The sequence below is a fragment of the Podarcis liolepis genome (assembly GCF_965112155.1).
Source record: "Podarcis liolepis genome assembly, chromosome: 3".
Classification (NCBI taxonomy): Eukaryota; Metazoa; Chordata; class Lepidosauria; order Squamata; family Lacertidae; genus Podarcis; species Podarcis liolepis.
The window spans coordinates 27,886,741-27,910,898 of NC_139557.1; the positions used below are offsets into that span (position 1 = coordinate 27,886,741).

Sequence of the window (24,158 nt, forward strand, 5' to 3'; positions counted from 1 at the left end):
GACTAAGCCGCTTCTGGCAAACCAGAGCAGCGCACAGAAATGCCATTTACCTTCCCGCCAGAGCGGTACCTATTTATGTACTTGCACTTTGACATGCTTTTGAACTGCTAGGTTGGCAGGAGCTGGGACTGAGCAACGGGAGCTCACCCCGTCACAGGGATTTGAACCTCCGACCTTCTGATCGGCAAGCCCTAGGCTCTGTGGTTTAACCCATAGCACCACCCGCGTCCCTATCACTAGATTACTGCAATGAATTGTACATGGAGCTGCCTCTGAAGATCGTATGGAAACTTCAGCTGGTGAAACTTCAGTGTCCATTTTGCTCACTGGGGCAGGATGGTTTGAGATATTACACTGATCCTGGTCTGACTGCTCTGGCTACCAAATAGATTCTGGGCCCAATTCAAAGTGCTTGTTTTGAACCATTAACAGCTCAGGACCGCAATACCTCATGGACCACCCCTCCCCATATGAACTGCCCCAGACTCTGCGATCATCATCTGAGGACCATCTTTGTGTGCCTCTTCCATAAGAGGTCCAGAGGGTGGCAACACAAGAACAGGCCTTTCCTGCAGTGGCTCCCCACTTGTGGAACACTCTCCCCAGGAAGGCTCACCTGGCACCTTCATTACATATATTTAGGCACTAGGCAAAAACATTCCTCTTCTCCCAGGCCTTTGGATAATGTTTGTTGTTTGTTATTATGGTATGTATTTCTGTGTTTTTATATTGTAAACTTCCCTGTGATCCTCAAATGAAAGGCTTATACCATACCCTCCAACATTTCTCTGATGAAAATAGGAGTGCCCCATTCCATATTGATAATTTTACTATTTATACCCCACACATCTTACTGGGTTGCTCCAACCACTCGGGGCAACTTCCAATGTATATAAAAAACATAATAAAACATTAAAAAAAACCTTTCCTATACAGGATTGCCTTCAGATGGCTTGAGGAGTCGGATAACTCCATACCCTCCAATATTTCTCCAATGAAAATAGGGATATCCTAAGGAAAAGTGGGACATTCTGAGATCAAATCAGAAACCAGGATGGCTTCTCTAAATCAAGGATGTCCCTGAAAAATAGGGACACTTGGAGGGTCTGATATAGAAATTTTATAATAATAATAATAATAATAATAATAATAATAATAATAATAATAATAATAAAGTGCACAGAAAAAGCACAAACAAATCAAGAAATCATGGGTGCAAGTATGAGGCATAATGCAAAGGCAGGTTGAACCCCAGCAATAAATGGTAGGCAAATAATGCCCTTGGCAATCAGTGCATATAATATCAGCTTCTAGATTATGCAGTCTAAATCCAATTACTGTTAAAGTCAATAACCTGAAAGCACTACTACTAATTTGAGAAACCAGGCTATAGTCAGTTCTTTTAGGTCTCAGACTCCAAATTATGCTTCAGTCACATGTCTGTTTTCAGCAGAACTGCCAAACTCCTGCTCTTGTATTTCAGCCTAAAAATACCAGCCCACACTGCTCGGTTCAGAAGTCTTTTGCAGTTGGTGCATGAGAAATCCCAAGTTGGTTCCCACAGGTTTAAGAAATTACACACCCAGATATATCTTCAGACAATCAGGTATTTACTTCCATCTATTCTTCAATCACTATAATTGTCAGAACCATCCACCTTTGAGACAACATCCTTCTTCCCATAAAGTAAAATAAATTCAGAATCCAAAGTATTAGGGTTTAATCAGCCATGTGCTGGTTTAGGTAACTGGTCCTCCCACACTTGGGTTTTAGCCACATAAGCAACAGAAGTTGACTGATGAAGAAGCAGCTCAGAAGCAATTTATCACTAATCCCTCAGTCACGCTGAACAGGAAGCCACAAAGCAGGCTGAATGGGCAAACAGGAAGATATTCATTTTTAAATGGACACAAGCTCTTAAAAGCCTCAGCAACACTTTGCCTGTCTATTCTGAACAGGCTGGTGCTGTGATTGCATTGGGATCCCCTCTGCCACAACCATGTCAGAACAGATCTGAAAAAAACACGAATGGACAGCAAAAAAAACACTGGAATTCAACAACTTGGCAGTGACATCACCTGAATTTTCCATCTGCTTTGCATGCTGTAAGTCACAAGTTTATCCCTGGTAGGCTTTGGAAACACTCTCTGCTGGAAACCCTGGAGAACTGCTGCCAATCAGTGTGGACAATACTGAGATGGATGGACCAATAGTTTGATAAAGCAGGTTCCTATGTTCCAAGAGAATCTGCTAAGAGTAGCAGCAGCTCTCCAGAGTTTGAGGCAAAAAGTCTTGTTCATGTCTGCTCATCTTTCAATGATAATTCTAGTTATACTCCAGTCAGTATAAGCAGCTTCCTCTTTTCCTATGAAGTGAACAAAGGATAGCAATTCCAGGGGGAAGGAATTTCAGTGAATTCCATCCCTTATAATCAAACAATATACATGTTCTTAACATATGAAATCACATATGCCAATCTACAGCTGTGATCTTTATCACCAAAGCCCTAAGGTTGATAATTGTATGGCATCTCTAATAGTGAGAGGGAGAGAGGCTCAGGGTGTAAACTAACAGAACACAGGTAATTCCACAAGGAGGAATAGTCTCCAAGCATAGTTGTCAACTTACAGATTCAAAAATAAGGGACCAGCAGCCTCGAAAATAAGGGATCAGCAGCCAACATAAGGGATTTTCCTAGCACAGGTATGTTCAGCTTCTGAGCCCCTCCAAGCCAAAGGCAGAAAGCCCAGCCAGCAGCCAAACAAAGCCTCAAGCAGTGGTTCCCACAGCATAGAAACCCAGCAAAGGGGATACAGCAAAGAAAACCACCGTCACCTCTCCGCTGGGAAGCACTGAGCAAAGGCGAGTCCCCAGGCAACGTGGCCGATTTGATTAGCACAAGGCATGCAAGCTCCACCCCCCCCAGTCGTTCTTAGACTCCTTATTGGGTGAGCAATGCAGCCAAGCATCACAGCTGGAGCCTCCCTCCTCCCTGGCTGGCAGGGAGGGAGGGAGAGGAGCTGCTTCCTTTGAAACCCGGGAAATTTAAGGGCCATCATCAATAAGGGACAGCAGCGGGACACAGCGCTGGGATAAGGGACTTTCCCGCTAAATAAGGGACGGTTGACAGCTATCGTCTCCAAGTCCTCAGGTCATTAGTTTAGTAAACCTGGGAGAATGCAGCTACATTCTTCACCTGCTCCATTCCACTTCACTGCTATCCAAATACATGTTAACACATGATCTTGAAAGGAAAACATGACCAAATATGACAGTATGGAACTGCGAGTTACAGCTGGGACTCTTGGTATCTGTCCTTCTAATTAGAGATAATGGGCTAATCAGTAGCAGAAGGCAACTTCAGGAATGGAACTCCAGGAATCAGAAAGATTCCGCCTAACACATCACAAAATGGAAGCAGATTTCTAATGCTGTCTGACAGCAGCAAATGCAAAGAGAATGGCATTGAGGCTAAGGAACATCGAGATCCAAAACAGCAAATTCTTGGCTTTCCCAAATCATTTTCCTAGGACTTATCCTCCTCGTCTGCAAAAAAAATTGATATTCATTTTGTCTGTTTATCCTGTGAGGTTTTCCATATCTAACAGAATGGTTTCTCCTGGGACTGACTAACAGCACAGCCGTTTTGTCCGATAAGGCAAACAAAGAGATGCTGTTATTCTGTTTGCACAGAAGCTTTCTGGGAAAACGGAACAAAACTTGACAGTAGCAATAAAGGGAGTTTGGAAACCAGCATCAGCAGAAGAATTACAGAAGTGTTTACTTCTGCGAAAACAGAACCTCAAAAGTCTCCATGTAATACAGTGCACCACAGCATATATTCTTTAACTGAAGGGCTCACAGGATTGCTACGGATTAACCCTGATGCAATGCTTATAATGGACCTGGTACCACAGAGAATGTAGAAATGACAACTGTTTATGCCTCAAGAGCTGACATCTCTTAGGATCTATCTCTGGTCTATGACTCAATAAGCAAATGGAATAAAAGGCTGACCATCAATTCAATAATTCCCAGGAGCCCATTTTCCTTAATTGTCCACAGATTTGAAGTAGTCACAAACCATAGTCTTACACTCTTTCTGAGTACAGCTGAAGGAGCCACACACTAGCTGAAAATTCTTTACCAAGATGTAGGCCAAACAACTCTCACCTGCCCTGCTTCATGCACTCCTTGAGTGCTCTTGCCTAACTGGAAAATGTTCTTGAACTGTGTGCCTACCTGGCAGCAAGTGGGTATGTCAAGTCCCCAGTCCAGGGTCAATCCACAAGTCCAAAGTCCTGCAGAGATCCCGGAGCATCCAAGCTGAGGCCCACCAACACGGGCAGTTGAGCAGACATAGCACCTCAGCTCTGCTGCTCTTTTGTACTTTGCCTGCTGATTGCAGCATCTGGGCTTGATGAGCCAAGTGACCCTCACCTGTTCCAATCCTCCTCCACAACTCCTCCCAGAGCTAGCGAGCCCCACCTGGCCAACTAGTAAGCTAGGCTGTGGGTCCTTCTAGAGAGTATCCTTTCCACTGCTCCCTACGCCTCAGAGCTTGCCATGTTCAGGGAGACTGGGGTCTCTCTGTGATGGGTCCTGCTGCCTTGGTTCCTATGCCCTGACCCCCATCTCCTCATCATCCTCCATCACCCTGTGAGTACTTCCTTCACCAACCTCTCCCTCCCCATCCCCAGCTTGCCCCGGTGTGTCCCAGTCCCACTACATTCCTTGCTGGGATCCTCTTCCTTTTCCCTATTGTCCTGCCAGTTCATGGCACTGTGCTAGTGTCTACTGCCACTTTTGCCTCTGGCCTATTCAACCACCAACCAGGGCTAGATTTAGGTTTGATGAGGCCTAAGCTACTGAAGGTAAAGGGGCCCTTTATATGTCCAGCTGTTCTTTGTCAACGACAAATTGTCAATGTTTTTGTGTTGAATATAGGCTATATGGTAATTTATGGACCTAATAGGTATCTAAAGCCATTTGCACATAACAAAATATGTATTTTAATATTAGATAACAGGTACAACAGCTTGACCTGTTTAGCTGTGGGAGGAGCTTATCAGAGCTTGCAGGGCAGCAGTTGAAGAAGGAGCAAAAAGGGTTTTCTTGTGTGTGTGTGTTTCTTTGTGGCTGATTAGCTGCTCTCCCTGTGCAAAGGTCAGAGGGGGCAGGGTTTCTGTTGAGGCAGGTGATTAACTGTGGGAGGAGCTTATCAGAGCCCCTCAATTCCATCCACACTATTATTATACAAGACAAGATCTGAACTTTTCGTTCTAAGTCAAGGAACACTATTAAGTATTGGTTTAATGTGCCTCCGACGTGCAGTTCACAAGAAGTTAGAAATATGCTCCTAATGTGTAGAAAATGTTTTCCAGACAAAATTAGCTTTCTGCATGGGTCTGTCTAGGCATTTTTAAAGATTACAACATCTGGGAAGTGATTTCAATTCCCTCTTAACCACAAATCTCTGGACATACTACTGGCTTACAGGAGAGAAATGTGGAAAAATTGCAAAATCCAACTCAGAGCTTAATTTGTTAGGATGCGAACACTGATATTATTTACACTTTTTTATACAGTAGTGGATTGTCATTACCTTTACAAAATGAATTAAGTTTTATCTTCTTTTGAGGCACATTTGCTGAGCTATCAATATTTAGTCCCTATGGATCACACAGATAGTGAAAAAAAGACTTTTTTCCAAGTAGCATAACATATTGGCTGCGCCATCTGAGTTCCCCTCACCCCAATTTTCACTGCTTGTACTGTCATCTTGGCATCTTGATGTGCATCGTGTTCAGTTGGTGAGACTTTATGTCCACCATTAATACGTAGCCATCCAAATTGTTTTGCAAAGGTGGCAGCCTGCCAAGAGGCAGCACTGAGATACAAGACGTCATGTTTGAAAAACACAAGATATTCTAGTCCAACCATTTGGCAGACTGACAACAGCAAGAGGCCAAATTCTGATGTTAAAGCACCTGTTTCTTTAAACACCTTTCAACCCCCTTTTTTGGTGCTGTGCCTCATACAAGAATTACAGTTGCAATTCGCTTCATCGTCAAGTCTTTTAAAAAAAGGCAATAATTTTATGACCCTCATCCTATGAACCAAGAGCAATGGAACAATTACTAGTGTGAATCGGAATGTTCATTTAAAAATCAACATGCAAACATTTGGTAGGTGCCTTCAAGATGATAAACTGGGGGGGGGGGTGAACTGTGCCTAAATAAATATTGACTAGCTCTATACACTACAGTGACGGTTAGTTGTTTATATGTGATTCTGACGTTGTACTCTGCAAATCACAGAAAAGCAGAATTGACTCCTTTCCCTCTACGGTACAGTTGGGGAACCTGTTCCTCCAGACATTGTGGGACCACAACTCCCAAGATGGTCAAAGGTCAGGGATTATGAGAGTTGTAGTCCAATGACCACTGGATTCCCCAGTCCTGCCCTCAAGGGAGAGATGATTAGGATACAGAAGGGTCATACTTGAAGGATGCCAGTCTGAAAGTTAACTCTGCTTCTGCAGGTCTTAACACTGCTGCAGCTGCACTTGACAGAAGTCCTGTCTTATTAAAATACAGGCTTTAATTGTAAAACAAAGGTACATTCTCTCATTCGCTTGCACGCAAAGGCAAGAACTCCCCAAACAGGAAGTTGCTTCTTATGCGGACCATCTGGCAAGTTTATCCCATTATCCAAGCAGTGCAGGAGCAACATTCCAGAGCAAAACAGGAAAGGTCAAAGAAAGTCGGAGCCAGTGGTTTGCCATGATTATAAGCCCACTCATTAAAATATTGGGAATTGCACACTGAAATTTTAGGACTCTTTCTACTTTGACCTCTGTCCCGTGAACACCTCTTGGTGACATTGTTTTGCAGGAAAAGTCTGGACAGCAGCCCTCTCAATTTGCTCAAAAGTCAACCCCACACTCTGCAAAATTTATCAGCAGCACTATTCTCATGTCGTCAAAAGAGACAAGATTTTATAACTGATGGACCGTTCAGTTTGTGACTTTATTTGAGCAAATAATTTTTTTCAGTTTATTTGAACAACAAAATTGCTGTAGTGACATTGTTGCTTTCGTAACAGAGGCGATGTGGTAGAGGCAATGGGGTGTTGGACTAGACACAGCAGACCTGGGTTCAGAGCCATGATTGCCCCCGGGCCTAGTCTTGCATGAGCCAAATCTTGAGAAATGTGGTTTGTTAAGGATGCTGGGTACTGCAGCTTTGTTAGGGGGAAACTGCCACCCCCAGGATTTGTGGAGTACAGGGAAGTCATGTGTTTCAAAAGGAATGTTGGCTTTGCTTCAAATGTATGATGTGGATCTGCCCTCTAGTACCTCATTTAAAGTGGAATAACTCCATGTATGCTGACTCAATGTTTTGGCAAGATCTTCTGAATGAATCACCATGTTCTTAGTCAGTAACAAATGGAACAGTCCCCAGGACATAGACATATGGTCCAGTTTGCAGCAATTAAAATAACAGGGCATCCTTCACTGTATTTTGAAGCTTATAGAGACAAATCTGGATACACTGGTAATCAGTTATAAAGATACCATTAATACTTCTCGAGATTTTAATCTTCAACCCACACCCTCACCCCGTACCCACAATTGTTGCTGGTTATGCTCCCAAACTTCCCTGTATTGCTGGATGTGATAAAACAGAGATGCAGTATAGGCTATTTAAGTAGGAAAATAGGGTTGCCACTCAAACCAGGTGTTTGAAGGCCCGGCTCATTTCGGGTATTTGGTAGATACTTTATTAATGTATCTGCTTTGTCAGTCTATCCTTGTGACACACATTGCCAGGTGGCTGATGATATGGTTAAATATCACTGCAGCCAACTGGCTGAACATCTAGAAGGCTCTCCTGCTGGCAGTGATTAGAATGGAGAGACAAGAGGATTTCAGCAGCAATGATTTACAATGCTCCAAGGTTTGCTAGTTCCCAAACCAACTGAGCTGAAAATTCCCAGACTTCCAAGGCATCTGATAATGGAACAAGCATTAGTAGCAAGACATGACCACATCTGTAAAAGGAGCTCAGCGACGCGACGCACTCTTGTCATAAAATCCACATATCTTCTTTAACTACCAGATACAATGCTGTCAAATCATCTAAATCAACATGCTGCAGGGAAATATTTCTGAAACAATAAACCTGCTGGAGGAAGCATAAAAGGAGGCAGGAAATACAGATGGACCCCAAAAATCAGCATCTCCTTTAAAAAGTATTAAAAACAAGATACTGTAGAATTGCAGGCACCTTGTATAACTATTTCCCCTTCCATTATCAAGGTTGAGTTTATATGAATTCTATGAACTACAGTGGTACCTCAGGTTACATACGCTTCAGGTTACACACTCCACTAACCTAGAAATAGTACCTCAGGTTAAGAACTTTGCTTCAGGATGAGAACAGAAATCGTGCTCTGGCGGTGTGGCGGCAGCAGGAGGCCCCATTAGCTAAAGCGGTGCTTCAGGTTAAGAACAGTTTCAGGTTAAGAACGGGCCTCCGGAATGAATTAAGTACTTAACCAGAGGTACCACTGTACAGTCTAGTAAAGGGCTGGAACTCTCCTCTTAGAGATTTTAGAACTACAGTTGTGTACACACAACATTATATTCTACATTCTACTTAAGATGGGGGGAAATGAGAAACTGAGAGAAACTGAAATTGATAGATTGGTCCATCCCTTGTGTTCAGTGAGACTTGCTCCCAGCTAAATAAGATTGCTGCCTCACTTTCATTTATTTCACATGGTTTCACTTGGATGGCATTGTACCTTTTGTCTGTGCAAGCAATAGTGTCAACTTTGGGAGAGTTTTAGAAAGTACATTTTTGAAATGTGGCATGGGAAAGAGTAATCCTATAGGAAGGCTACTGGATTGGAGTCTATGAACTATGAATGGAGCTTGTCTTGTGAAATGTGACTTTTTCACTTCAGCCCTGCTGTAAGGTAAAGGTAAAGGGACCCCTGACCATTAGGTCCAGTCGTGGCTGACTCTGGGGTTGCAGCGCTCATCTCATTTTATTGGCCGAGGGAGCTGGCGTACAGCTTCCAGGTCATGTGGCCAGCATGACTAAGCCGCTTCTGGTGAACCAGAGCAGCACACGGAAACGCCGTTTACCTTCCCACCGGAGCGGTACCTATTTATCTACTTGCATTTTGATGTGCTTTCGAACTGCTAGGTTGGCAGGAGCAACAGGAGCTCACCCCGTCGCGGGGATTTGAACAGCCGATCTTCTGATCGGCAAGTCCTAGGCTCTGTGGTTTAACCCACAGTGCCACCCGCATCCTGCTGTAGCCACCCCAAAAAGTGACTCCTGGTGGATCAGGCAACCCACTGGAATGGTTTGGGACACAGAGCTGCAACTGGAATCACTGGATAAGAAGACCCTGCTTGCACAAGCGGGTTTCTGCCTTTTGGATTCAGCTCACTGAAATGGAGCTTGGGACAAAAATGGAAAATGCAATAGCAGTAATGAGTCTTGCTTCACAGATATCCAGGACATAGTGCTATCTGATGACTATGCCATTGTAATGATGGAGCCATTCCCTGTAAACTTTGCAGACATCATCCCAACATGAAATTACTTTGATCACACTCTGTCTTGTTTACTGAGTGTTCATTCTGATTTGCTCACACACATTTTCAGGAATTTTTGACCACTTTGGCTATTTAATAAGCATTCGTTTTGATTTTTTTTTTAGTGAGGAGGTTATGTGATGGTGTGTCAAACGAGTGCTACCCCACAGTGCTGGAAGGTACATGCGCCAGTTTTGGAAAGTCACATTTCCCTCTTTCTAGAAGGAAAAGAGTATATTAATAAGCCAAGCACGAAAAACAACCAGGGGTGTTAGAGGAGGGGTAGCACCCCTGGTGGGAGACATGTTCTTCTGTGCTCCTTCTTGGGTATTTTTGTCCACCTATGGTCCCACCCAACACTCAACTTGCTCCTGTGGCTGCTAGAAGCTGTCAGCATGTGACAGCAGCCACACCCCGGGAAATGGCTTTCAGTTCAGGCATGGCCAAACTCAGCCCTCCAGATGTTTTGGGACTACAATTCCCATCATTCCTGCCCACTGGTCCTGTTAGCTAGGGATGATGGGAAATGTAGTCCCAAAACATCTGCAGGGCCGAGTTTGGCCATGCCTGATCCAGTTAAACGAGGTGAGGGTGGTCTCAAACCTTTGGTGAGTTTGGGGCTTCCCCTGCATGCAAAGACAGACTCTGGTGGATTGAGCAGACAAGACCAACAGTGGGTCCAACAGTCAAAATGGCGGTTTCTGGGAAGTGAAGAGCAAATGGGGCTTGTCAACCTAGGAAGGTAGTCCACCAAGGAAAATTCTAATCCTAAACCTCTGCTGTCTTGTGGGATATCAGAAGAAGAAGAAGAAGAAGAAGAAGAAGAAGAAGAAGAAGAAGAAGAAGAAGAAGAAGAAGAGTAGTAGTAGTAGTAGTAGTAGTAGTAGTAGTTTGGATTTGATATCCTGCTTTATCGCTACCCTAAGGAGTTTCAAAGTGGCTAACAATCTCCTTTCCCTTCCTCCCCCACAACAAACACTCTGTGAGGTGAGTGAGGCTGAGAGACTTCAGAGAAGTGTGACTAACCCAAGGTCACCCAGCAGCTACATGTGGAGGAGCGGGGAAGTGAACCCGGTTCACCAGATTACAAGTCTACCGCTCTTCACCACTATACCACACTGGCTAAGGAGTGAACCCTGTACAAATCTGGAGTGGAGCCTGTACGGTGGTTGGGTGGTGCCTTGTACACTGCCTTCTGGCAACTTGAGCAGCCAAGCTGATGCCAAACTTATTGCTCTGCTTTCCTTTGGACCACATCGAGACTTGACATCTGGGCAACCCAGGACCTCCATACACACTGCCTAGGCTTATGAGCCCGGGAGGCCATTTTGGTGCTGCTAATGCGGCGGTTTGACTTCACCCCCAGAGGCACATTCCATTGTGTCTTGAGACAGGTGCCAACAACTACAGCTCCACTTCATGTATTAGTGTGGACACATCATAGTGATATAAGCGGCAGGCTAAATTCTTATCTCCACGTGCACCAAAGGGCCATGTTTGTGAATCTCCTGACATCACAATGACTTCAGGTAACCTGTTTTTACCTGCAGAGTTTGAATTTGCAGCACCTGAATTTACTAGTATGTAAATTTTTGAAGCAGGAAGAGGGGTTGTTGTGCAAAAGTGCAAAATCTACTTTAATTGTACAAACTGAAATTTGCCAGTATGGGATTGAATCCCACTTGCAAAATAGTCAAAATAAAAAAATTCCTTCCAGTAGCACCTTAAAGACCAACTAAGTTAGTTCCTGGTATGAGCTTTCGTGTGCATGCACACTTCTTCAGATACATGCACACGAAAGCTCATACCAGGAACTAACTTAGTTTGTCTTTAAGGTGCTACTGGAAGGAATTTTTTTATTTTGACTATGGCAGACCAACACAGCTACCTACCTGTAATTGCAAAATAGTGTCAGTCTAGAAATATCCCTAGTAAACATTTTGCCACCATATACAACACAGCCAGAATTTGGCAAACTAATAATCCATAAAGGATTAAAATGCAGTGGGATGGATCTGCTTTTAGATGCCAAGTGACTTCCTGTGCAGCTCTATACTTATCTACTCAGAAGTAAAGTCCATTCATTTCATTGTGGCTTGCCATCAGGTAATAGGGTCTATGATTTCAGCCTCAATCCTCCACATAATTTTGACATGTATAAAGGTTGCAAACTCTTGCTCAGGCAGGTGCATTGATGCACACCAGCTGGCCTAACATCTGGAAATGAGCAAATCTCATTGTTCCCCAGATAACATTAAAATGTTGCACTATCAGCAAATACCGTATGCCAGTATTTCAATTTTTATTGCATTCTTTTAAAAAAAACCACAAAAAGCACACACCCTCTGTTGCATAGTATGTCTCTTTGGTACCTCTTAAAACAGGCGTTCCTGCTTGTAATTTAGAAGTGGCCCCTAGTATATGTGTGCAAGCAGTTGTGTGTACAAGCATGTATTCAGTGCAGTAAGGTAAAGGTAAAGGTAAAGGGACCCCTGACCATTAGGTCCAGTTGTGGCCAACTCTGGGGTTGCAGCGCTCATCTCGCTTTATTAGCCGAGGGAGCTGGCGTACAGCTTCCCGGTCATGTGGCAGCATGACTAAGCGGCTTCTGGCAAAATAAAGCAGCGCACGGAAATGCTGTTTACCTTCCTGCTAGAGTGGTACCTATTTATCTACTTGCACTTTGACGTGCTTTCGAACTGCTAGGTTGGCAGGAGCAGGGACCGAGCAACGGGAGCTCACCCCGTCGCGGGGATTTGAACCGCCGACCTTCTGATTGGCAAGTCCTAGGCTCTGTGGTTTAGCCCACAGCACCACCCATGTCCCATTCATTGCAGTCCTTGAGTTTAAATTAAAATAGATGTTTTTCTAAGTATGGTCTTGGGGGGAAATATAAGAACCCCACAGAGGCCGTGTTTTTCCCATAAGAAATGCTACATACTTTATTTATCATGGCCTTCGGAGTGCTGCATTTCTCTTTAAATTACAGTAGTTGCAAAGGTGTGTATGGTCCAATTACCGCAGTCAGTAGTAAACAAAAGTGTTCTTTGTCCCAGAGACTGCTCTTCATTAGGGCAACATGGGGCAGTGCCCTTTCTGCCAGAGTTCTCCCTCACACCGATATAATTCACAGCATCCTTAACCAACAACAGTTCCTGAGATTCTTTGGGAGAAGACATGCGCTCTAAATGTGTGCTGGGGTGTGGATCTATGAAAGCTGTTAATCTATGTTAGTCTGTTAAAAGGTGCCATAATTATTGGGGTCTTTTCTTTCCCCCCTACAACAATCTAACAAGCCTGTCCTTCTGGATTTTCTTGCTTAATTATTGGCTTCCTCCTGGGAGAAAGACTGCCAAAGATCATTCTCAGACATTTTAGGAGCAATAAATTGCACAGTAGGAAAGCTATTTCCCATTGTTTAATCCAAAATACGTGCAGCCAATTGGAAAGCGAGTGCACGGAGGAAAAATATGAATTCACATGCAGACTGCCCTGCTTTTGGAGATGCATACTTTGAGGTTCAGCAATGAACAGAGAGTAAGTCATTCAAAAGCTTTAGCGAATGAACTGCACTAACCAGGCCATTCCAGGATTGCTTTCCTAAAACAGAACTGCACTGACGCTGATCAGGTTCCACTGTCACTGCATTAACTGTGACCGAGGAAGCCTCCAGCCCAAATCTCACCTGCTTCCCCAACCTCCCTGCCATCCCATCCCAATCCCAACAGAGGCAGTTCCATCACCAAGACAAAACTGCCTCCACTTCCATACAAGGTATTGCTGCTTTTCCTTTACAGAGGGAAAGAGGGAGAGAATGAACAATCTAGATGACATCATCTTTAGCTGGGGGGAAGGAAAGCTATTCCTCTGTTCAGAGCCCTCAAGGATGTTCTAGCTACTTCCTGGCTATTGTATCTTATTAAGAAGAATTTCTCTGTCCGTTGAGCCATTAGCCAGTAATTCCCCTAACTAAAGGACCATTGTTCATAAAAATATGAAGTGCATTGAATGCTGGAAATGCAGTACTGTTAAATCCATTTTTAATTCTAAGAACATTTTAATTCTATTAATGCTGAATTGCTTTTTAATTATTGTCCCTCCCCCCGCCCATCATTTTGGTTGTTCTTATTTTATTTGTAAGCCGCCTTGAATCTCTGCTAGGGACAAAGGCGGGAGAGAAATAAATATACAACAACAACAAGCAAACAACACAAACTAGTGTTAGCTCAGTTAATTCTGTGGGGTTGTGCCTTTAAATCAGGGGATGGTTGTGGAAAAGAGGAGTGGGAAGGCCCTTTTAAGACACAACACCATGTGAGAGGGTCTTCTCTTGTCCCCAGGCTATGGAATGCCCTCCCCTCCGAGGTGTATCTTGCACCAAGATTGTTCAGGTTTCGCCATCAGATCAAGACTCACCTCATTACCCAGGCGTTGGGGTAAGTGAATGCTTTCTTCTTACTGTGCTACCCTCACTCCTGCTTTGCTGCTTTTGTGACTTTGCTTAGTCTTGTGGTTTAAATTTAATGGTTTTATTGTCCGGTATATTTTGTTTTCAATGGTGATATTTTGTGCAACCTGCTATGGGTCCATTCTGTGAAGGGCAGGCTGTAAGTATAGATAATGTTCTTATTTATTTTTTAAAGATAAATTAGGATCTCACAGTGTAGCAGTAAGAGTTCCTATCTCCCAGGAGTTCAGCATTAGCAACAGCTGAAAGCTACACACATGCCCACCCCTTAAATTAGACTCCTAGAGTGGAAAAATTATTATGAGGAAACCAAGAGTGGATTTGTGAGTGCAAAAGACTGCAAACTCACGAATGCCTGGACTGAACATATGCATGTTCCTTAATTCTAATAACATATCCTCTTCCTCTTCCTTCTCACCCCTATTTGGTACCTGGTGGACCTCAAGGTAATAATAATAATACAATATCAGGTTTCTAGGAAGCTTGTTATATATCCACCCCTGCCTTAAAGGACAAGTCTTCCTTCTCTCCCATTGTTAAAGGATTGTGATCTTCAGAAACTTAAGACAACTACTAACTGAACAACACTGGGGAAAAGACAGCTTCTTCAATCAATACCAGCTGTGGGGACATGTTAAATAGGGAATTCCACAGCTGCTTGAACATTTTAGGACAGAGGGAGTTGTCTCTTTAAGAGTAATTTACACAGCCCACTTCAACTTGCCTTGATTGAAGAAACACTTCCAAGTTACATACACCATATATTCAAAGTTCATTGCTTTGCTCAAAGAATCATAGGAGCTGCTGTTTACCCCTCACAGAGCTACAGTTCCCAGGACCCTTAAAAACTACAATTCCCAGGATACCATGTGCCTTTATGTTGGTATAAAAGAAGAATTCCTGAATCCCAAGATCCAAGTCTGGGGCAATTACTCTTGGGTGAGAGAACCTCCAGCAGATATTTAAAACCATAAAACATGCAGCAAAGTAAAGGATGTACAGGCTGTTAGACCTTTAAAAAAAGACCTTTCCGAGTTCCAAAACTCCCCTCTTCCCCAGGCATAGGAAAAATACCATACATTTAGTAGGTTAAAAATTGGTTAACTTACAAACTCTTCAAAGGTCAGGTTCATGTGTTTTTCCATACATCAGTGTAAAAGGATGCACAGGCAGTTGAACTTGGCTTAGTTCCCAAGTGGTGAAAGTTCCTAAATTATTGGTATAGGGACTGAAGAGTGATGTGTGAGAGCCACACAGACTGAGCTTGAAGCAACCAGCTCAGACCCCCTCATAAGTTGAGCTCCCCAGATAGACTGAAGGGGAAGAAAGGTTTGATTATCTACTTCCTCCCAAGGTGAGCTAAGCCTGGCCTGGCAGTTTTATGCATTAAGCATGTTGGTTATATGAGGCTCTAATTATTTGGTGTCTTTTTATGCTTAACAGTTAATGAGTTTTGCTTCAGATGTGATCTTTGTCTAGCAGGCCCTGGATGGAGCTTCATTATTCCTTTGCAAACTAGTCATATCTTTTTTTAGGAAATAAAAGAAAGACAAAAAGATCCAAGAAACAGCTTTCAGTTTTGAAGCACAGCCTTGTGTGGGAGTTGACTAATTAATGCAAGGCCAGTTCAGGAGAGCCAAATCCTCAGTCAGAGGGAATAATATAAATCCACATAGGCACACGCTTGGGACTGTGTTAGCACACATCCTGCATTCTAACTTTCACATTGCTCTTCTAGGTCCACTTGCTGTCATCAAGTTTCTTCTCACCCACATTTGTCCAGATTCAACCTTTGTTTTGTTTTTTTCTTTAGCCAGCTGTTTGCAGTTCTCTGTTTAGGATAGAGACTGCCTTGCTCTGTATAAGTTGTCCTACAGAAGCTGTGCTTTTGGGCTGCAGTCCTCAACACCCTCAAATACATCTTCAGGGCATTTCAAAGAGCATATTTTGCAGGATCGCAGAATGCTGGATGGGATCTTGGAGGTCACCTAACTTAACCCTGTACTCTAGGCAAGAGCTACACTGCAGGATGCAGCTACAACTTCCCTGAGAGTTGGCTGTGCAGGCCCTGCTTAAATACCTCCAGTGAAAGAGAGCCTACCATTGCTGAACAACTCTTACTCTTACTCTTACTCTTAGGAAGCTGAGGTTTACCTGAAATCTGCTTCCAAGCAATTCCCACCCTTTGGAGCAAGAGCACAAATCTGATCATCACCAGCATGACAGCCCTTCATATCTTTGAAGGCTCATATCTCCTCATGGGTTGCCCTCTTCTGGACACAGCCTGGTTGGTCAGTGTCCTTAAAATACGGTGCTCAAAAGTGGGCACAATCAGTTCCAGGGAACTGATTTGGAAGTATGTAGAGCTTCAGTTTTGAAGCACACATGTGCACATAAATCAAAACACTGAAGTCACCAGCTTCTGTATAATGCAATACTGTTCAGCTAGCCTGCTTTTTGCCATGATGGAATAAATATATAATAATAAGACAAGAAGCATTCAACATGACCTCCAGTAAGCCCCCATAATTTTTGAGTGTGTGTGTGTGTTTTTGGGGGGTGCTGCTTGTTTTATTTATGACTGCTTTTCATCCATATTATCAAGATAATTATTTTACTGATTTAGAAGTATTTATAGGTTGCTTAATTGGGAAACTCTAAATGGTGCACTTGGTAACTGCTTTGCACTGAGCTGCTCATAGGGAGGGCCAGGAAACTAAGTGCTCAATGTCAAGAGGGGGAGCTGTGTTGAACTGTTGCAGCAAACACACAGAGAAAAGAGTCTTGGCACCTACATGGGACAAAGGGATTTATAAACATGTATTAAGCATAGGCTAAGCCAGCTTCATATAACCAATATGCTTGAGTCTAAGTAATGCATGAAGGGGTTAATACCATAGAGTAAACTGTTCTGTTAGGCTTAGCCTATGTCACTTCCCCTCACCTTGGGAGGAAATAGGTACTGTAATTAAACCTTTGTTCCCTCTGTCTACAGGTGAACTTCTCTGAGCTGCTCTCTCCAGCCCAACCAACCTCTTTTGTTCCAGACAGGAATGGAGCCTGAAACTAGCATTTCCCTAAACCAATAGTTTAGGAACTTTAACCATTTTGTGACAAAGCAGTGTTTCCCTGCCTGTGCAACTTTTTGTGACTGCTGTATGGAAAAGGACACGACTCTTTGGAGAGTTTGTAAGTAAACCATTTTTATAACTTACCAAATGTGTGGCCTATCCGATTGCTAGGGAAGTGGAAAACTTTGGAAGGGGATTTAAAAAAAGATTGCTTTGGAATTCAGTGGAAAGGGCATATTTTAAAGGTTTTACAATCTATATTTTCCATGCTTTCTTTGCTATATGTTTTGCCATGTTAAATCTGTGCTGGGGTTCTCGCACCAAGGAGTACTTGCCCCAAACTTTGATATTGGATTCCAGGGATTTTCTAACATTAAAGATGCCAGGTGCAACCAATATTTTGTGAATTACACAGTTGTCATTACCTCTATACTTCCCACATTTTGTTTCTCAGTGTTTGCAACTCTCGCCTGCCTCAACTGCCCCTGCCCAAACTATGTGTATATATAAACATGCAATTCAGGATGCTTCTTGTATCTCATGAAGTTCAGAATAGCACTGCTTGTAATCTCATGAAGTTGCCTCTAGTCACCAAAAGCTTAGGTTATATTTGTTAGTCTTTGTGTTCTTCCAGGCTGCCACTATTTGAATCTCACCCCCCAATCACATGCCAGCAAAATCAGGTTGTGCCATTAGAGCTGATATGGATGTCTTGCGCAATAAAGCCACTTTCCCAGAAGATCATACTTTGTGGGATAAAGGGATGGGTAAAGTATGGGGTAACACTTGCTTTGAAGCAGCAGCAAACAAATCAGGATAGATGCTCAGTAAAAGGTGGTCTGAAAGGACCCTTTTGTCCTTTTTAAAGGCAGGTGTTGTTGTTCAGTCAGTTGATGGGAGCATGTTTGAGATCTCTTTCAGAAACTGTACTGCTCTGTTAGCTTCTGGAAACCATTCAAGGTGTCAACAAGGTAACCCCTGCTGGTCAGGCCCTGCATCAGGTGCTATAGTGTGTGAAGTTAGGGCATCTCAGCAAGAAGCAATGCCATTACTGCAATGGGCCCAATGAACTCCTGCATGACATTCAGAGTTGATCAAAGGCACCTGTTCCAAGCAGTTTTCAGCCCCAAAGTTTTAATGAGAGCTTGCTGGTGCTGTTATGAACGTTACAGGCTTTGCTATATTTATATTTTATTGGGAGCTTGCTCTGCGGGTTTATTGCTTTCATCTTTGTTGCCTGGAGCTTTGGAGAGGTGGAATGGAAATGTTTAAAATAAATAAAATAAATGTGCACATAAAACAGGCTTTTAAAAGAAATTCTCTGATTAGTGGAGTTCCTCTCTGTCCTACAAAGTTCAAAGAGGGGAAGTGAGCACTTAAAAGTGAATTCAGCCAGTTTTGTATCAATCAGAATTGGTATACTTTTTTTATAAAGGATGCCCTCTTTTGCCAGGCAGGTTTCGTCATCAAGGTTAATTCTACCTTTGTACAGTTGGCTAGCTACTAAACATTCATACACCTCTCTCTATCTTTCATCCAAGCAAGCAAGAAGCATGATCAGAATTCAAGGACACATTCTAGCCAAGCAAAAACCCTTGGGTTGCAAAACAGAAGCACTGAAGTGTGTGTGGCCTGGAGATAGTTATGTGGGCAAGATAGAGAGGTCTTGAGATCTTCTGGGGCTGAGATTCTCTAATCTTGTATTCTGTATTTAAAACTTCAGGTGGCCCTGGAGAATATTCAGAACCAAAAAGCACTTCACTTCACCAAAATAATAATATTAAAAATTCCACCAAGCACTAATTTGCCTCTTTCCTTTTGCCAACAAAGAGGACATATTGTGAAATAGAAATTAAATATTGTTAAGATTCTTTGTAGAAACCTTTTGCTATCGTTTAATTTTCCCAATGCAGAGAATTACGAGAAGTGAAAACGTAAACAATCAAAGCAAATAAAGGTTTGAAAACCATAGAGGCAAGGCTATGAAATGGCTGACTTAGTCGTTGCTATCTGTGGGGCTCTCCAGATGGTTGTTTGATTGCTGGTGAATTCAACATGTTCTTGATGCAATAAGAGTGCCTTGGTGGTGGATTTATTCTGCTTTGTGAGCCGTTCTGCGATGCTTCCCCGGTGCTGCCATTATTGCTGTCCAGAGGGGCTATAGCACAACAAAAGTGGGGGTGGGGGACCAGAACTTTTGCGGTATGAACAGTTAATGGGATTTCAGCAGGGAGTTTGGGGGCATGCACTGATTGGAAATGAAGTGGTGTGACCACCCCAAAACTTTTGCATTCACAAATGGTGTTGAAAGCAGGACCCCATGTTACTGTGTTCATGATACTGTCAGGGCAAATCATCATGGAAGTACAATAAATAGTTTGTCTAGAGAGATGTGGTCTGCAAGTAGCTTTTCTGGGTGGACATTTCACGCAGAGGTTATTTTCCATCATGTGAACTGATCCACATGTAGCTGTTGCTTCGCTGCTGTCTACACAAGCCTCACGTGTGTGAGAAACAACACCGTTCCTGTGGGATATATTTGTCTAATGGTGGCACTCAGTCATACAATTCCTTCAGATCCTTCTCATTCTTTCCCGTCTAAACAGAATAGGTCATCTCAATGCTTTCTTTGTAATCCATAATGTAAATCAGGGTTTCTTCCCCCACCTCCTTTTTCTACTTTTCTCCTGCGAATGCAAGAATTGTACCTTCGCCAGAGCTTGGTTGTTCTTGTTGTTTTATTTGTTAAGCTGGATTTAATTTGTGCACAGAATAACCCCTCCCTTACGTTTCATTTTCAGTAATAGCTGGCTTGCTGAGGCCACAGCCTGTGAAAGTAGCTAGGGAAATTTACTTGACATTATGTGACCACCCCTACCCTGGCGTTAACCTGTTATTTCTGTTTTGTTTCTGTTTTGTTTTTTGTTACAGAACATTGCAAGGAATCCCCATATAGTCTGAAATACACTAATATTCTGGAATACAGTAACAGCCTGCTCCCACAAGCTACTATGGTGGTTAGTGAGTAGCCATGATGGGAGAGCTTACATACGTTCTGTGCACAGTGAAAGGAGTCTAAGCACACTTTCTAAACTGCTCCCCCCCCCCCCAGCAGGATATTATGCCTGTCTTCACCCTAAGACTGCTCTTCCAGAATTGCTGCTGGAAGTCTGATGCTTGCTATAAGGCCTCAGCAGAATAGCAAAAGGTAGACTGTGCATTGTTAGGGACAGGTTATCCAAAAGGCACGGTAAAGCTGCTACAGAACTTGCAGTATCACCCTATGGGTAAAAACATTTTATTTCATTGTATATGGACCAGCTGTCCTTATTTAATAGAGGCCTTCTTTATTTTGTGGTACCCACCGCTGGTAAAACTCCAGGAAAGGGATGTATAGGCAACAATTGATTTGTAGGGTTACATTCCTGACCTCTTTCGTTGACAGAGCATGCATAAGCTTATTGCACCTCCATTATGCCCCATTGCGCCCCTGCCCCACCCCTTTTTCGGCCGCTTCTGGGTCACCACGATGCATGTGCATGCGGTTGTGTATAAATGGGACACGCATAAATTGGTCATTGCCTGTACTCAAATGGTGGAGCAGCTGCTTTGGTTTCCCAGCTTCAGTCCCAGAATCTCCAGGTAGGACTGGGAAAGGCTGCCTGCCTGAAACCCTGGTGAGCAACTGCCACTCAGAGCAGATCTACACTCATGGTTTTTAACGTTAAGGAATGGTTTTGATAACGTCCTACTTTTAACGTCCATAATGTGTTATTAAAATGTGACACCGGAGGGCGCTGCAGAGCAACCAGCAGCAGGGAGACAGCGTTTTGACAGGGGAAAAAACAAGGTAAAAAAATGCTGTAATTAACAAATATGCCCTGTGACGTTTTAGAATGGCATATGTAATATTGTTCTAATAACGTTAAACAAGTCAGTGTAGATCCAGCCTCAGTGACCAGTGACCCAGCAGCTTTCTCTGTTCTGTTCCTAATACAGTAGTACCTTGGATCCCAAATACCCTGGAACTCGGATGTTTTGGCATCTGAACACCGCAAACCCAGAAGTGATTGTTCCTGTTTGTGAACATTCTTTTGGAAACCGAATGTCCGACGGGGCTTCCTGCAGCCAATCAGAAGCAGCGATTTGGTTTTCGACCATTTTGGAAGTCGAATGGACTTCCAGAATGGATTCCGTTCGACTTACAAGGTACGACTGTATTTCTTTGGGGGGGACTTCTTGCAAAATATTTTGTTACAGCACCTTCCTAGCTTTGGAACTGTTCAGGTTTCAGCAAATCCACCAAACCTCCAGAAAGCTGCATACATGTAACAAAAAAAATCCCTCAAAATCATTTTAATATCTTCAAAGATATTTGTCTTGGCTGTCTTTGACTTCCATAAATATGAATGCAGTTGTGCTCTCGCCTTGATGTTTATGGAAAATACTCAAGGGGACCCTTCCTGGAATTCCCGTCAATAAACCACCAGCCAGGAAACCTGAGAGCAGAAGTTACCTCCGTTCAGCTGTGCTTCAGGGGAAAACAGTTCATGAAGATTCTGTTTTGCTTTTATTAAGTAACAGAGCAATAGCATTTCCCCTTCCAAGCCATTGTAGTGATTAAGTGAATTTATGCTGAATCATGTCAAATATATCCTCTGATGCATTTGCAGTTTACTTATTTGTTGCTGCTAAAGATTGCCCTCATTACAGAAGCACAAGCTTTCACACAATCAATCTGGTCAGCTGAAATATACTCAGAGTTGAGAGTGGATTTCATGCTCTTTATTCAGCTCATAGTGGTGAAGAGGAATGGAAGTTCCCCCACAATATCTGCTTTATATACATTATTTACACAATGGGCTGCACATGATTGGCTAATTCCGGGATTATCCTGTAGGCCGATCAGGTTGTGGATTCACTTCCACCTGGAGCTGGATTGGGTGGCTCCTGCGGACCAATCATACTGCTGCATTGTTCTAGGACCAATCAGACTGCTGCATTCTGAATCCTATTGTTCTAGGACCAATCAGACTGCTGCATTTTGGATCCTATTCAACTCAGTACATAACACCAGCTTGCCTTGTTTTCTGCTCATTGTCTTCTCCTTTTTAGGGAAGCTCTTTATATTAGCACTGATTCATCGTAATGAAAATAGTGCCAGCTTTCAGCCTCTTCTCTTGACATGCAGTAAAAAAAAAAAAAAATGACACCATTTTTAAAATTTATTGTTGCATTCAGATTTGCAAAGTGCACCCACTGCCACCCAAACCAGCCAACATTTCCTGTTTAAAACCCTAAAACATCACCAGAAATATTCTATGCTCTGACGGCTCTCAGTACAAATGAATAATAGCAGAGCCCTGAGCCAAAAATGAGAACGGTGGGGATTTAAGAAATGTTTAATGAGCAGGCTGCAAGAGGGAAAATGCCATGCAAATGAGAGAGCCAATAAGCTGCTCTGCAAGTTGGGAAAAATAAAATGTTGGGGGCGGGGAGCTTCTCATTGGGAAGCGGAACAGTCATCATTGTCGCCTCAAGCATTGCCTCTTTCTTGATCCTGCTGGATTTTTTTGTTGCAATGTGCTCTTTACATTCACAGGGGGCACACCCTGAATTCTAAAATGGTTAGGATGTTGGGGGTTGTTGGTAGTACAGTGGTACCTCGGGTTAAGAACTTAATTCGTTCCGGAGGTCCGTTCTTAACCTGAAACTGTTCTTAACCTGAAGCACCACTTTAGCTAATGGGGCCTCCCACTGCCGCCGAGCGATTTCTGTTCTCATCCTGAAGCAAAGTTCTTAACCCGAGGTACTATTTCTGGGTTAGCGGAGTCTGTAACCTGAAGCATATGTAACCTGAAGCGTATGTAACCCGAGGTACCACTGTAGAAGGTAATAGATGTCTGAACTTTCACTGCTAGAGGCAGTTTGCCTCTCTTCACGTGTTGCTGGGGATCACAAGAAAGATGAGTGCTGCTGCACTCCTATCATACTTGCAGGCTTCTCAAGAACAGGGGTGAAACTAGGCTTTATTGCACCTGGGACAAAGACTCAGTTTGGCACCCTCCATGCACATTTGCGTACACACACACACACACACACACACACACACACAGGCTGTGAGCCTCAATGGCACCCCTCTGGACAGCAGCGGACCCTTGCCCACGGGGCAGGGCTAGCTGGGACAGGACGATCTGCTGGGCCTCTGAGGAGTCTGCCTGCCTCCTCCCACTAAGCCACCCTATGGGGCGAGGCGGTGGGTAGATCGTTTGGGGGTAGCGCAGAGCCTGTGGGTCCTCAAGCCACCACATCACTCCCAGGAGACGCATGGCTTGGGCATACAGCAAGCCACCCGGCATTTTGTCACGCCCCTCAGTGGTGACACCCAGGGTGACATGCCCCCATGGCACCCCCCTTCCTCCACCCCTGCCTCTGGAAGCTTCACCTGGGGCAAAAGACCTGGCTACCCCCCCATAGCTATGGCTCTGCTCAAGAGATATCTGGTTGACCACTGTGAGAGCAGGATGCTGAAGGATGAACCTTTGGCCTGATCCAGCAAGGCTCTTATATTCTTCTACTATGCACAGACACCCAGTGGAGGTTGGTCCACTGGTAGGAGCATTGCCCCACCAAGCCCAGTCTCACACCTGCCTCCACCCTTACTTACTTAGACTTATGATTAGTCTATACGCAGCCTTTCTCAACCTGTAGGTCCCCAGATGTTGTTGGACTACAACTTCCATCATCCCTGAGCTCTGGCCTTGCTAGCTGGGGATGATGGGAGTTGTAGTCCAACAACATCTGGGGACCCTCAGGTTGAGAACCACTCTAGAGGGTGGCCCTGCCTGTCAGCTTCCTCCTCGTAAAACTCAGCAGGGAGGAGGATGGGGACAAAACCAAAAGTAGTTGGCTCTGTCAGTTTGGGGCTCTAGTGCCACCTGCTGTTGGGCTCCCGGCCTTCTTGCCCAATGAGCAGCCACCGCCGCCACCCTCACTTACTATG

General features: G+C 43.7%; 1 long non-coding RNA gene across 1 annotated transcript in view; it reads left to right on the forward strand.

The window, feature by feature from the left end:
* The first annotated feature begins 1,167 nt into the window (after nt 1–1,167).
* Nucleotides 1,168–24,158, forward strand: part of LOC310703455 — a 46,932-nt gene continuing 23,941 nt past the window's right edge. Inside the window, exons 1-2 of the long non-coding RNA XR_014524141.1 lie at nt 1,168–1,264; nt 13,957–14,052. This is a non-coding gene — a long non-coding RNA (uncharacterized lncRNA). The remainder of the gene's footprint in view (nt 1,265–13,956; nt 14,053–24,158) is intronic.